This window comes from Pelmatolapia mariae, linkage group LG7 (assembly GCF_036321145.2).
Source record: "Pelmatolapia mariae isolate MD_Pm_ZW linkage group LG7, Pm_UMD_F_2, whole genome shotgun sequence".
In the NCBI taxonomy this organism is placed as follows: Eukaryota; Metazoa; Chordata; class Actinopteri; order Cichliformes; family Cichlidae; genus Pelmatolapia; species Pelmatolapia mariae.
Genome location: NC_086233.1, coordinates 63,146,376 through 63,159,548, shown reverse-complemented (window position 1 = coordinate 63,159,548; position 13,173 = coordinate 63,146,376). Strand labels below are relative to the sequence as shown.

Below are 13,173 nucleotides of genomic sequence, written 5' to 3'. Positions count from 1 at the left end.
GAGCATTCAAATAACATCGTTGCCCAAATTGCTGTACAAAGTGTGTGTACAGTCACACAAGCATGTAATTACATGCATAAAAATGCATCATTATTTGATACGATAACAATTAGAAATATTATTTTACACTGGTATTACCGGTGATTGGTAATGGATGATGCTATATACAATCCTCTGCAAAAGTAAAAAGTCAAGTAAAGGTGTAATTTACATAAATATCACTTACTGTACTATACCCTTTATCTTACGGTCAATTCTTACTGTCATTTAATGGTCGGGCATTGCGCAGCAATAAGCATTTCACCACGTGTCATACTGTGTGTGGTTGTGTATGTGACAGATAGAATTTGAATTTAAAGGGTAAGTCAGCTGTTACACGGCAGCTGTTACACGGCTTCTCCACAGTTGGTTGGAAATGGCTAAATTAAATACTGTTTATATACAGAAATTTTAATGATATGAAAATGCTAACAGACAAATCCTGAACATGAAAACGAGCAAACCCGAGAGCGCCTTCTCCGAGAAAAATCATACGTCACAGGTGCTGCTACCGGAAGATGCTTTTTTTTTGCTTAAAAAAATAAAAACCTGAATATCTCTTGTGAAACGCTTTCAAAATAACAGCAAAGAATGTATTTGTTATTTTAGGTCTTTGATTAAATAAAATAAACGAAATCTTCTTTTTGTGTGGCGTTTTTGTTTTATAAATTGTCATTAACGTGTTATTCTACTTTTTGCTACATTTATTTCGAAGTTCCAAACCGGAAGTTACTGCTGTCGCTGCCACTGGCTTGACAGAGGTTGTCACAGCTGGGTAGTTGGCTCGCTACAAGTTAAGCAACAGGGCTTCGTCGGGAGCGAGCAAGTTGCTGCATGGATTTCTCGGAGCTCCGCGGAACTTACGGTTAAGTTTGCTCCTAAAAGAGTTGTTAGAGGGATTCTGTCTGTGTTCAGTAAGGCTTTCTCGCGTGATACACGTCTATCACATGTCGGCTGCTCTAAGTGCTGAAACTTATTCATTGTATGTGGCTGCCTTGCAGCGGTTCACCGCGTCGAAACTGCAGACAGCGGCTTTAAAATTTGACCCAAGCGTCCCCGACTCGTACCACGCCGGAGACCGTGATACATCTGACCTGAAAACGGAGGTAGGTGTGCGGCGGTGTGTGCTTGAGCCTGCGGCTAAAAGGTGTGCGGTTAGCCAGGGTTCAGCAGCGTGGTGCTGTCTGGAAGTTTTTTCCACTCTGCGTCGCAGACTGCCGCTTTGCCACCGGGCTCCCTGGACACCGATGCCGTGCCAAGTGCCGTGGTGGCAGTAACTTTACTCTCTCCCCGGCCGACACGACGCTGCGCGTCTACACCGAAACCTTCGCTGTAAACGTTTGGCGCTGTGTTGACGAGACCCCGCTGGTTTGACACATGGATGGATGGGGGAGGAGGCGTTTGAGGACACCCCCGTGTGGAAAGTTACGAAGTATTCCAGCTGGATGTGGCATTGGCTGGTAACGTTCAAAAGAATGACTCCTGGGGTTTGGTTTTGTTCTCGTTATTCCTTTTTTAGTGTCTCGTGTGTGTGTGTGTGTGTGTGTGTGTGTGTGTGTGTGTGTGTGTGTGTGTGTTACAGAGTGAGGTCATGGACCGTAAAGGCACTCTAAAAGCTGCCCTATCATATTTAAGACATGTCTTGTATGGACAAGTGTTCTCAGCCTGAAACAGATGGAATTTTCCGGCCATCAGCTTGTTGATGGTGACTCTCAGGAACTAGACGTGTATGCTTTGATTTATCAGCTGTTTAGGATAAAAACAAAAGGCTGAAATGCCTCGTGAGCATTCCTGTTTAGTATCCTGTTTTTCAGCCATCATTGGATTTTGATTCCTCGACTTTTTGTTTTGTTTGACCAATGTTATCACATTTTAAAGCCCGCTAATAGTAATTTCTTTATCTAAGGAATGCAGCATCAGGAAATTAAGCAACACTTTATACCAAGTAAACTTCTTTGGTGCTGAAAGTTTCCACTCGCATGTTTTTGGGAGGCTGTGTGAGTCTGGTTTCTTGGAGAAAATTCAAGGTTCAGAAACCACATTAGGAGGGCAGAGGATCAAAAGGTTAAACAGCTCTAACCCATGACCGTGACTCTGCCGTCACACAAAGACCTCTTTCCGCTTCTTCGTGGGCGCGTTAGGTGTGGTATTTACTCTGCCTTGGAAACTGGACTCTTCTCTTTCATCCTGTCACACGTCATTTCTGTTTCTTTCCTTTTAAAATGGCATCAAATTAAACTGCGTCCACGTGTGCGCAGCTTATTGCCACATAAGGGTTGTGAAATAGTAGCGGTAAATTCTTACTACTGCACTGACATCATCCAGAAGTTTGTCTGCTAATGATCAGTGGCAGGCTGTCGTTACAGTTGACCGGCTGGTCTCAGAGCAGTTATATTCTTAGTACTTGCAACTTTCTTATTTATTTGTTGCCCCCAGGAAAGCTTTGCTCATCTGCTCCACTGTGATAGAAACGCTTCTCCATGCCATGACCAGCTGGCTGTTCTCTAACTGCGCCCTGACAGTCTGATATCCCCCCCAAAGCCAAGCGCAAGATAATCGCCCACCGTCGAGGACACCAAGCTACTTAGGCAGACTGAAGGCTTTGCAGTTCTAATCGCTCGTAGGCTGTTTAGCTCCGGCTTGGTGTGCTTTCTGTTCTTCCTGTGTGTACCTGGCTTTTCAGCTCTTGCATATGCTTTCAAAGACGAGTGCTGGATTACGTGGTGGGTGTGATACATATATTTTTTCCCCTACCTTTTTTCTGATGGTTTGAGTCTGAAAAGCATTTGCTTGAAGGCTTTTTGTTTCCCTGAAGCTCTGTGTCCTCTTCAAAGCATCGTGTGCTGCCAGCAGTCACAGGTATGCAGTCTGATAGCCTTCCCTCACATCCGAGGAGACGCTCGCTCTGGGAAAGCGTTGTTATGTGGATCTGTTTGCTTACTGCGCCTGAAGTTCTGTGCCTCAGTTTGTATCCCAAACTGTTTTTCGATCGTTTCCAGTTCTTGCTTTGTCTCAGTTTTATCCATTATAAACATGAAAATACAAACCTTTTGATTTTGCAGGAAGTTGGTTGAAACCTTCATCTAAGTTGGGACTAATAGCCTGGGGGGGTTTCACGTCACTGAAGCCGCACTGACAGGATCCATGCTGGCGCTCTTATTTGTCTTATTTTCTTTGTCTCTGCATGAATTTGTGTATTGTGTAGTTGTCTTAACACTCATACCACTTAGAGCTCGTACATTTACTGCTAAGTCCCTTAAGTACTAATCATTGTAAAAACAGTGAGCTCATTTGTTGAAACAGGAGGGGGGAGAGAAGTGGTAATGGCAAAAGAAAGTTGATGGGGAGGGAGGGGGAAGTGTGAGATTTTTTCCCCCCTCTTTCATTTGGTGTGTTTTTCTCTGGAGTACAACAACCACCAATCAAAAGCGAAGCAACACCTGCTCCTAGACTGTGAAAATCGCACAAGTGCTGGAATGCACATCGTTAGGCCCCCGTAACCACTAACAGCAGGGAAAAGGCTGAATATTAAGGAACCTGTCTGATTCCTGCATCTCTCACTGACAGGAAGCAGAGGAGCTCAGAAGTGTTTCCCAGCTCTCTGCAGGCACCGGGGTCAAAGTCCAAACTGCTTCCCTGTAATGGTGCTCCCCAGTGAGCCGGGCCAGAAAGAAAGACCGCATACAGACTACCTTAATGGGCCCGAGTTACAGAAAAGATGGCGGCTTCCCCACCAGCTAGGAATGTCACCTTTGTGACATGGTTATCATTCAGCCTTTTCACTGTGTTTTACATTACTGCCGCTTCCTCTGGGATGTTGCTGGGAATGTTTTTGCAGCCACGTTTGTTTTATCGTCCTCTTCTTTTGGCCGCTCCCTTCGGGGGTCACCACAGCGACTCCATCTCATCCTTCTCTGTCGCACCAACACTGCGTATCCTCTTCCACTACATGCGTGAGTTTTCTTCGTGGTCTTCCTCATTTCCCGTTGCCTGGCAGCTCCATGTTCAACACGTCCTGTGACAAACATTTAAATTCAACTTAAAATATTATTAAAGCGTCACTGAAGTCATATGTTCCTCCTCCTCCGGCGGTTTAATATCTATCCTTTCGAAATGCGGCTCAACCCACTAACGTGTCTCTGTCCCTGTGACGGTCATGGAAGTTAAGACTCACACTGAGGGCTTCTGATGGGTATGGCTGGGTTTCTGTAAGGATCAGAGTCCTCTCGTGACCTCTCTTTGGAGTGTAGCCGGCTTGACTTGATTTGAGAAGGTGAAGACATATTTAATTCAAGCATCTAGGTTATCGGTGCTCTTTTAATATCTTGTCTGATTAAAGGAAGGAATATTCCCTGTCTTCTCTCCGGGCTGGCATGGAATCGCTCCATGCCGGAGTGTGTGGGTGCACTGGCACTGGTTCAGTTCTCTAGTGGCTTGCTTGGCCAAATGCTTTTCTCTTTAATCCTAATTTGCTGCTCAGTATTTTTGTCATTCAGATTCACTGTGAAATATGCCAACTGTATGGCTTTTTTAAGTGAATTATGGAAACCTAATTGTGGCTCTCGCTTCGTATGTGGCTGGCAAAGCATAATTCTCCTGATGCCTCCCTTTCCTGAGATGTTGTGAAACATTAGATAAAATTTAAGCCCTTTTTTTGTCCTCTCATGATGTCATTATATTGACTGCTGGACAGTTTTTGTGCCTCTAGTTCTGTGATGTTTCACCACAAACTGCCTGCCATGTCTAAGCTGTTTCTGTTACTCCAGTCAACTCTTGAGCTTAAATCCAGTCCCCTCTCAGGCGTGCTCCTCTGTGTTAATCTGATGGGACCATCTCATTTCTGGCACACTGGTCCTATTTCCCAGTGGGAGTCTTAGTGAGATTTCCTTTTTGTCTCTGATCCTGTTGATTGATAGGAATGATCATTACGTTAAAGTAATGTTACTCATCCTTTGTCAGCTGAACAGGAAACAGTAGCGCTAACCACCGTTTTAACCTTTGTGCGTGCATGTTTGTGGACGGAACATTTTTATGTAATATTAATGTAAAAGTCTTGCTGTGTGTCTGCATGTCAAAGCTGGGTCTCTCATGTTCCTGCTTGCAAATGTGAAATTAAAAGTCTTGTTAGGAAATTAAGGAATTCTGTGCACTGACTCGCTGGAGTTTTAACTCGAGCCTGTAATGTGACGTCATGAATTTGTGTTGCATGTCGGAAGTTCCAGCTTCGTTCTATCGCGTTGAACTTTATGTTGGCCTGTAGTGGTATCTGTACCTGCGTGTGAGGTTAGCTGAGGTGCGACACCGTGGGGTGCAGCTGTACGGATGAGTTAAGACAGATCAGTGTGTGCACAGTCGTGATCCCCCTCATTAAACATAAATCGATGCACTTGGAAGCTCGACGAATGTTTTTATTATTTTTTTCCTTTGCTAATCTACTGACTGAGTCATTGCTTATATTGTCAGAGTAAGGTAGTAATGGGAGTTGGGAGCATGAGTGCACTAATCAGACAAAAGGACTCAGACATGAAAGCCGGCTTCAAATATAGATCTTCTGCCATTAAGGTTAAAATAAAATCCCTGGTTCCTGTCCGAGGAATCGTAGTACGTCTGCACGACGCTGCTTTAAACAGCTTCGTCTTATATCGCATGTTGAAATGCACGTTTGTGCTCAGCTATAGATTCTTTCACCTTCTGCATTTATCATTTAAACTCATGTTCACTGAGCTGGTGGTCGTTTGTCTGAACACAACTTTCTGGATCTTTCTTTAATTATATCACAAAGGTGCTAAGTCTAATAAATAAATACTGTAGTGATGTAAATGGACTGGTTCTTATATATGTTGAGCACTCAAAGGGCTTTACACAACTTGTACATTCAGCCAAGCACTTTTTTCTACTCTTATTAAAGTGCTTCCTAACTAACATCCACACTCCGATAGATGCAACATGGGGCTAGTATCTTGGCATGCAGACTGGAGCAGACTGGGATCAAACCACCAACCTTCCTGTTAGTAGCTCAGGTGGTAGACCTGCCACCCTGTGTCATGTGAGTCGGAGAGAAACCACGATTTAATGAAACATCTTCACTGAGGAGTCCACGAATGTCTTCACGTGGCAGTACCATTAAGAATAGGATTCCCCAACTCGTTGGTGCAATTGACCTCGGCCCCAATGAAACTACCTGAACCCCCCCCAACACACTCAGTCCAGGTAAATGTCACTGATATTGACACCCACCCAGTCTGTTTGTCATTTCTTTCTAACGCCTCCTCTGCTAGCTTAATTTCATTTTCTGACTTGGCTTAGTTCCGCCCACGTGGGTCAGGCGTGAGCGAGGCTGCATGGCATTGAAGGCAAAACAGCCTCAGGTCTAGCTCTCATGAAACAGGCGAACAAACGCTTACCAATCACTTTTCATGATTCCTATTAACAAGAATCACAGCTATGACAGTTTAGTATGGCTGCTGAACCGCAGACACGATCTAAATCGGACCCTGGAGCGGGGATAACACAGCCTCCTTAGACATTTTTCCCATGGTGATAAGGGCTTGGCCAGATGTTCGTGATACTTACTCGCACTCTGCGAAGCAGAAGCCCCGGCGAGTGTGTGTGTGTGTGTGTGTGTGTGTGATGGCGGGTCTATAAGGAGCACGTCTAGTAAGGCGTTTAGTGTGCCAAATTATGAATGAGCCTGCCGCCTCCTGATAATTTCTGACTTAAACTTCCAGGAAACTCCGTTCCAAGGAGACACTGAAAGGCTTCCTACTTGATTTTGTCTGTCTTTGAAGTTGGGCCCTGTGAACGGGGAAAACGGCGTATTATAAGACACCACAGTGTTCTCTTTCATGTAGCGAGCTGAAGGGGATGCTGTTGAGTGTTCGAGGGAGACCTTTGATATGTGAGATGCTCTGTGCCTTATGAAAAGAGCCAGCTTATGATTTGAGTCAGCGTGCATGTGAGTGCTTTGATGCCTGTTTTCTCGCCACACCAGTGTTTTTGTCAGAAATGTCCACCCTTGTTGATACACAATGTCGTGTTTGTGAGCTCGTTTCATAATGAGCGTCCAACTGAAGTTTGGAGGGCATGATTAGAACGAAGGAAGGAAAGATTTCGCCTGATTGCATGTTTCTTTTGTTAGCAGGGATATTTTTCTTGTCGAGCCGACGCCGGACATTTCTTTTTCTTTTTTCCTCCCCAGAATATATGAAGTAGCCTCTCGCTCTTTAGTCATCATTTAAGGTTTGGAAAGTAAATAGCGATGCTATAAAAGCCTGCCTTTTGTGTAATTATGTTTTTATGCTGCTCTTTTATGTTTGCACAGAAAAGGCTATGTGATTACAGTTTTACGGCACAGTGCTTCCTGACTACGGGCTCCATGTTTATTAAAAATGATTTAAACACTGTGTGTGCACAGGATTAATCGTATGTGGAGAGTGATGGTTTGTCTGTGGGTGCAGAGCTGCAGAGACGAGGGACTTTGCCCTTCTCATCTATCTTTACCATCTGGTTTGTGCAGCATTTGACTGAGGCGTTAATCATTACGCCCTGGGGCCACTGCTGCTCCTACAACAGCTGGAAAAGGGAGATGGACCTGTTGGTGTCCATCTGTCCTTTTGTCTGTCAGTCCTCGGTGGACTGCTGTATTAACTGTATCCCCGCAGCTGTAGGTTCATGACCTTGGCGTTCCTCGCAAAACTACCACAAAGTTTTCGAAAAAGCTGGAAGGAGCTTCCTACTGCTCTTTCTCTCAGCCCACGACTTCCTGCAAGTCCGTCGCCGACTCCATCCCAGCATTTAAGTATGTGGACTCGGCTTTTTTTTTGTTGACTGTTAAAAAAACAGTTGCACACTACAGAAGCAGTTAATGCTTCCTTCCTTCTGCATCCTTTGCTTGCGTGCATCCTTAGCCTCTAAAACAAGAAATGCATCTCTAATGGTTCAAAGCAACATAAAAATAAGAGTTATTGTCCAATAGCTGGACTATAGATTCTAGTCATTCTAAAAAGTACAAACTGGAAGACTGCTTCGCGTGCTGTAAGTGTTCAAGAACAAAAAGAAATGAATGCAAAGATGACACTTTGTTTTTAAGGAAAGATGGTGAAGGAGGAGAACCTGAAAACTTGCAGTTTTCCAAGTTTTGAGTCCGTATAATTTCACTAACACCACTAGTGCTGGGCGATATATATCGTGCGGACGATAGAAAAGTGTCTATTGTGCCATTTGTCTTCTATCGTTTATATCGTACTAACCAAAACTTTATAAATTATTACATAAAATACATAATTAACCCTTTACAACCGGTCGGAGCAGGCACACTCCGTTTTACCTAACTATTTTTAAATCCCTGTAGAACTGGAACCACGTAAGGTAGTGCAATATTTTTTTTTTTTTGCATGTGAAACCGGAGGAGTTGTACTTACATCTTATTCCATTAGCTTGTCCAAGGTCACGGTTTCCTTCCACATATAACTTTGCAAAAATTGCATAAGAAGCACTTGCAGCAACAAAAACATAATATTCCAAACTTGCAGCAACAAAAAGATAATATTCCAGAAACACGCTTTGCCGATGTTCATAACACTTCCTACGTTGGCATATACGTCAGCGCGAACTATCGCATGTCCTCCATTACCTGCCCGAAACCGGAAGTGACGTCATTTTCGCGAAAGGGCCTTATAAGCCTATGTTGGTGTTTTTAAAAGTCATGTTTGACTTTATGCTTTCCTGTATCGTTTCTGGGATGCTTAGAACTCAAATTACACTGTTGGAAATAGTTTATTTTGATGCATTATAATATTTATTTTCATTTTTCCTGTAGTATATAAAAATTAGTGTATCTCAAAAATAAAACTATGAAGACACTCAAAATAAATTTCTCGTGGTTGGAAACTTTTGTATTTACAGTTTTGAGGGATACACCTCTTAAATTTTTTTTAACTAGAAATATATGTAAAAAACAAAACAAAAACGATTTTCAATTTTTTTGTAGTTTATTGCACTACAAGTTTTTGCAATTTATGTAGTTACTATGGACTTAATGCATACATATTATTAAAATTTGGGCTATAACGGTTGTATTGATATATGGAAACTTGAAACGCTCCCACAAATGGCACTACAGCATGTAAAAACATAAAGATAAGCTCTGGCGGACTTGGTTCTATGGTAGGTCTTAAAGGGTTAAATAGCCTGTGGCAAATATATTAGTGTTGTCTTCTCACTATACATGCTCTTAACTTTATGCAAGAAAAAATAAAGTATAAAAAAAAGATATTTTTCGCAAAGAAACTCCGTCTTGTGGTTTGCGAGCTGGTGCTGCTGTACGTGCACCCGGATTTGCGACATACTTTATGGTAACTCAAAACAAAGACTGCACCCTCGGCACTTGCTGTTTACAGTCTGCATACTTTCTGGATGACCACAGGTCAGGTGGTATATCGTGATATATATCGTTATCGTGATATAAAATAATTCATATCGTGATAAATATTTTTTCCATATCGCCCAGCACTAAACACCACTGTTGCTACACTTCGACATTTGCACTGGCGTGCTTTAAGTACTCTTTTTGCAGCCTGGTTGAAATTCCTCTCTTGAATTTAGACTCGTGTGAAACCTCTCCATCCAAACGCTGCTGTGTTTCTGTTCTTTTACAAAACTAAGCCTAACTTTATGAATGATCTCTGTCGCTCTCACCCTGCACCAGTACTGTGTCCCATTCTGTGCTCTAACTTTGTGCCCACAGTAAGGCATGTCCTCAGATGAACTGATAAATAGTACTATGTGCACTACATTAAATAACAAAGCAATAATCCTCATCCTTGGACGTACTTCCTTCCAAGCTCGCAGCACATCCCAGAGCAGTGACTACCGTCACCAGCTGAAGACGGTGGATTTAGTTCGACCCTGGGACGAGAGAATCGAGGCAGCTGAATGACATCGAGAGCGGCCGCAGCAGCAGCTTGACCAGACTGCCCTTAAGTAAACACGGAGAGGGAAGGACGGGATCCAGCTGGTTAGCGCCGACTGATTCTCTGATAGCAAATCGATTTTGATGTAAGAAAAAACGTAATTGCAGAACATAAACTGAATCCTGGATGTGATCTTCCTGCTCATTTCAGTTGTGCAGTTTGTGGCAGTCTCAGGGTCGTTTTCTATGGTGGATTTATTAAGATGCATTTTTCTATGGATGAATCGCCACTTTATTAAATACAGTGTATAAAGTTCAGATCTGTTTGGATCCATAGCTACTCTGCTGCTCTTCTGTTCTGTCTGCTCACATAGTAAGCAAAGTCTTTACCAGTGTTGTTTTTGGCTTTTACTTATTTAAAAACTTTATTTGATTTGTTTTAATTGTTACACAGTTGCTCTGATTTCTTTAAAATTAAATCCATGTTTAAAAGAGCATCATTAAACCTTTCAGTTTTCCTTCTTGCATGAAAATGTGTCTTTTTTTTTCTTTCTTTCTTTTTTAACTTGAAAAAACCTGAAAAATTAATTTTTGACTCTCATGTCATGAAATTCTCCAGCAAGGAAACCTTTTTCCTTTGGGTGTCACGTCTCTTCTCAGATGCAGGAACTGACATGAGTAATTGTTCTTTTGCGATATGCGATTGGCCTTTTAATGGTATCCAACATTACCAGATCTGGACCAGCTATGCTGTCTTAGCTTTGGTAATGTTAGCCGTCTAGTGTTCTTAGATGGGAGCAGTGCTTATCCTGAAGACTCTACACGTTAAAAGCTACCGGGCATTTATGGACGCTCTGTGGTTAAACATCAGCATCACGTCTTTACTTAAAGGTTAATTTGCTGTGGGACCACACAGTGACTGATCGATCCCTCCCATCCCATCCTTCGTGCGATGTATAATGTGGGTGACATTTAGGCTTTGTTGGGTACCTGCTGCTACACGCCAAGAGCGGTGGCCCTCCAGATCTATTTCTGAAACAATGTTTTGGGCGCCGTGTGTCATAGCTCATTATGGCCACGTTGGGTTTGACTGGCACAGGAGGAAGCTGGGTTTGTGGAAAAGGCTACTGTGGAATTAAATCTTTCTCGGTCAGCTCGGAGCGCTCGTGCATTTTTAGCCAAAGCTGCAGATAGATGTAAAAAACGTTTGGTTAACGATTCGAGCAGAACAGCAAAGGGAGGGGAAAAACCGTTAGAGATATGCAAAGTTTGCTTTATCATCATGTGGAGCGAGAAATTCATTTGTTTAAAGAAAACCGTGTCTGGTATGTTTGGACCTGGGTTTGAAGCCTTTCTCCTCTCTGTGTGTTTGCAACATTTTCCTTCCTGCATCACCACATTTTCTTTGGTGTTTTTCATTCCCAGTTAATTATTACACCACTTGGATGGTGTGCTTTCAGCCCATGCGTGTTTGTACTTTGGGTGGGTAATTGCAGAGTAATGATGGTCTACGTTTAGCAGCTATTTTAAAGAAAGGACACTGTTGGTGTGCATTGTGAGGAGTTCTAAATATATCTGAACCAAGAGGACAAAATATTTTGTTTAAGTCGGGACAGAAGCTGAGTAAGTGAGGCCAGGCCTCTTTCCAAAGTGGGATTTTCAGAATTGTCTTAATTCCAGGCAAGCCGGTCCTGTTGCAGAGGGAAGTGCTGCCAGCAGCCATTCTCCTGCACTCTGCTCTATTGATCAGGCTCTGAGCTCCAAAAATGGAGATTCCTTAAAGTCGCTTGGAGTCTAATGACATTACTGTTTTAAAAGCTTTTCTGTGGAGGGCTGGTCTTGGCTTGCAGGCGTTTGGTACAGACATGGCAACCGGCCAGGTGGTCGACTGATCATGTGTTTCCCTGAAAATGTGCATTTTGTGTGTGCTTGTCTACTCAAATAGGCTTTTGCTGAGCTGGTGAAGCAAGAAATATTAATGAAATCCACAGACAAGTAGTCATGCAGGGGTATGAGCTCAGCTAAGACTGGGCTGGTTGAAAGGTGGTAATAAGAGAGGGTGGGAGAGCTGCCCCCTGACCTGATAGGCGGCTGAACATGATACTGGGTCAGGGGGTATAATACTCAACTTTTAGGGAGTGGTTATAGACGGTGAGAGAGAAGAGCTGGGGGAGTGGCTTCAATGTGGGGCTGTTAGATGATATCAATTCATTCTTTGTTTCCTAAATGCCTCTTTTGCTGTGCGTCTCTGTTAACACTACATCTCAGGTTTTAGTTTTTGTCTGAGAAGCAATATCCAGACAGAAACGAGACAAACCCAAGCAGACAAAAACCAGCAGGATTCCTCAAGTGCTTTGGGATTTTTTCCGAATTCCCACCTTACAGACTGAGACACGGAAAAGTGGGAGGATGGGAGAGATGCAAAGGAGGTGGGCTAAATAAGAGCGGCGGGAAGAGGCAGGATAAATAAGTGCCACTCTTGCTAGAAGCAGGTGGTTGGAAGCATCAGTACAGGTGAGCTTTGCGAGTGAGTCACGAGTGTTGATCAGACAAAGCCTGCAAATAGCTTTTAAAATAGGTTAGATGATGAATTTTCAGCAATACACATCTAGAGATGGACCTTTTTAGGTTTTTCTCCTTTCACTGGTGAGTATAATTTTGCCTAATTGCTACTCTTTTATGGCTCATCGTGCTATTTTGCTACTACTGCACTTTTTCGTGCATTGTTACCTGGCCGGGAAAGGCCGGTGGCAGGGAACACGTCTTTGGGGCTTCTAGTGATTAATATTGGTGCTTTCACCTCTGAATGACAGCTGGATTTGTAGATGCTGTTAATAGCCTAGCATGACAAACTGACTGAATGTGCTGTGTTCATGTTAGTCTGTGAAGTGAAACTGTAGCTACTGTTTGGCTAATGGTAGCTCTGCTGCACTGTAACTGAACTTATGCTGTTGACTGAAGGTCTCGGTGACCTTTTATGATTTTAGAAGAACATTCTTTTATTAAAATATATATTATGTGCAGCATATGGCGCTGTGTTACTTAAATGTCAAATGTTTCAAAAGTGCGTATCCTTTGAAGTTACTTCTGAACAACAGGATCTTTGCTCTCATGTAGAATTAAGAAGAAACAGATTTGATTTGCTACATGAAACTTTGTGGATCTGCAGACGATGCAGCTGAAGTCAGTTTGGTTCCTGTTTGTTTTCACTTTGACTTGTTGGT

General features: G+C 43.0%; 1 protein-coding gene across 4 annotated transcripts in view; it reads left to right on the top strand.

Moving 5' to 3' along the window:
• The first annotated feature begins 800 nt into the window (after nucleotides 1-800).
• Nucleotides 801-13,173, top strand: part of zgc:77158 (solute carrier family 45 member 3) — a 44,167-nt gene continuing 31,794 nt past the window's right edge. For 2 of the 4 annotated variants that reach the window (XM_063480173.1, XM_063480170.1), the window contains exon 1: nucleotides 2,757-2,898. The gene's annotated coding sequence lies outside the window, so the exon portion shown is untranslated. Of the gene's footprint in view, nucleotides 905-2,722; nucleotides 2,899-13,173 lie in introns of those variants that run through there. The other 2 variants (XM_063480171.1, XM_063480172.1) reach the window with 2 other exon arrangements.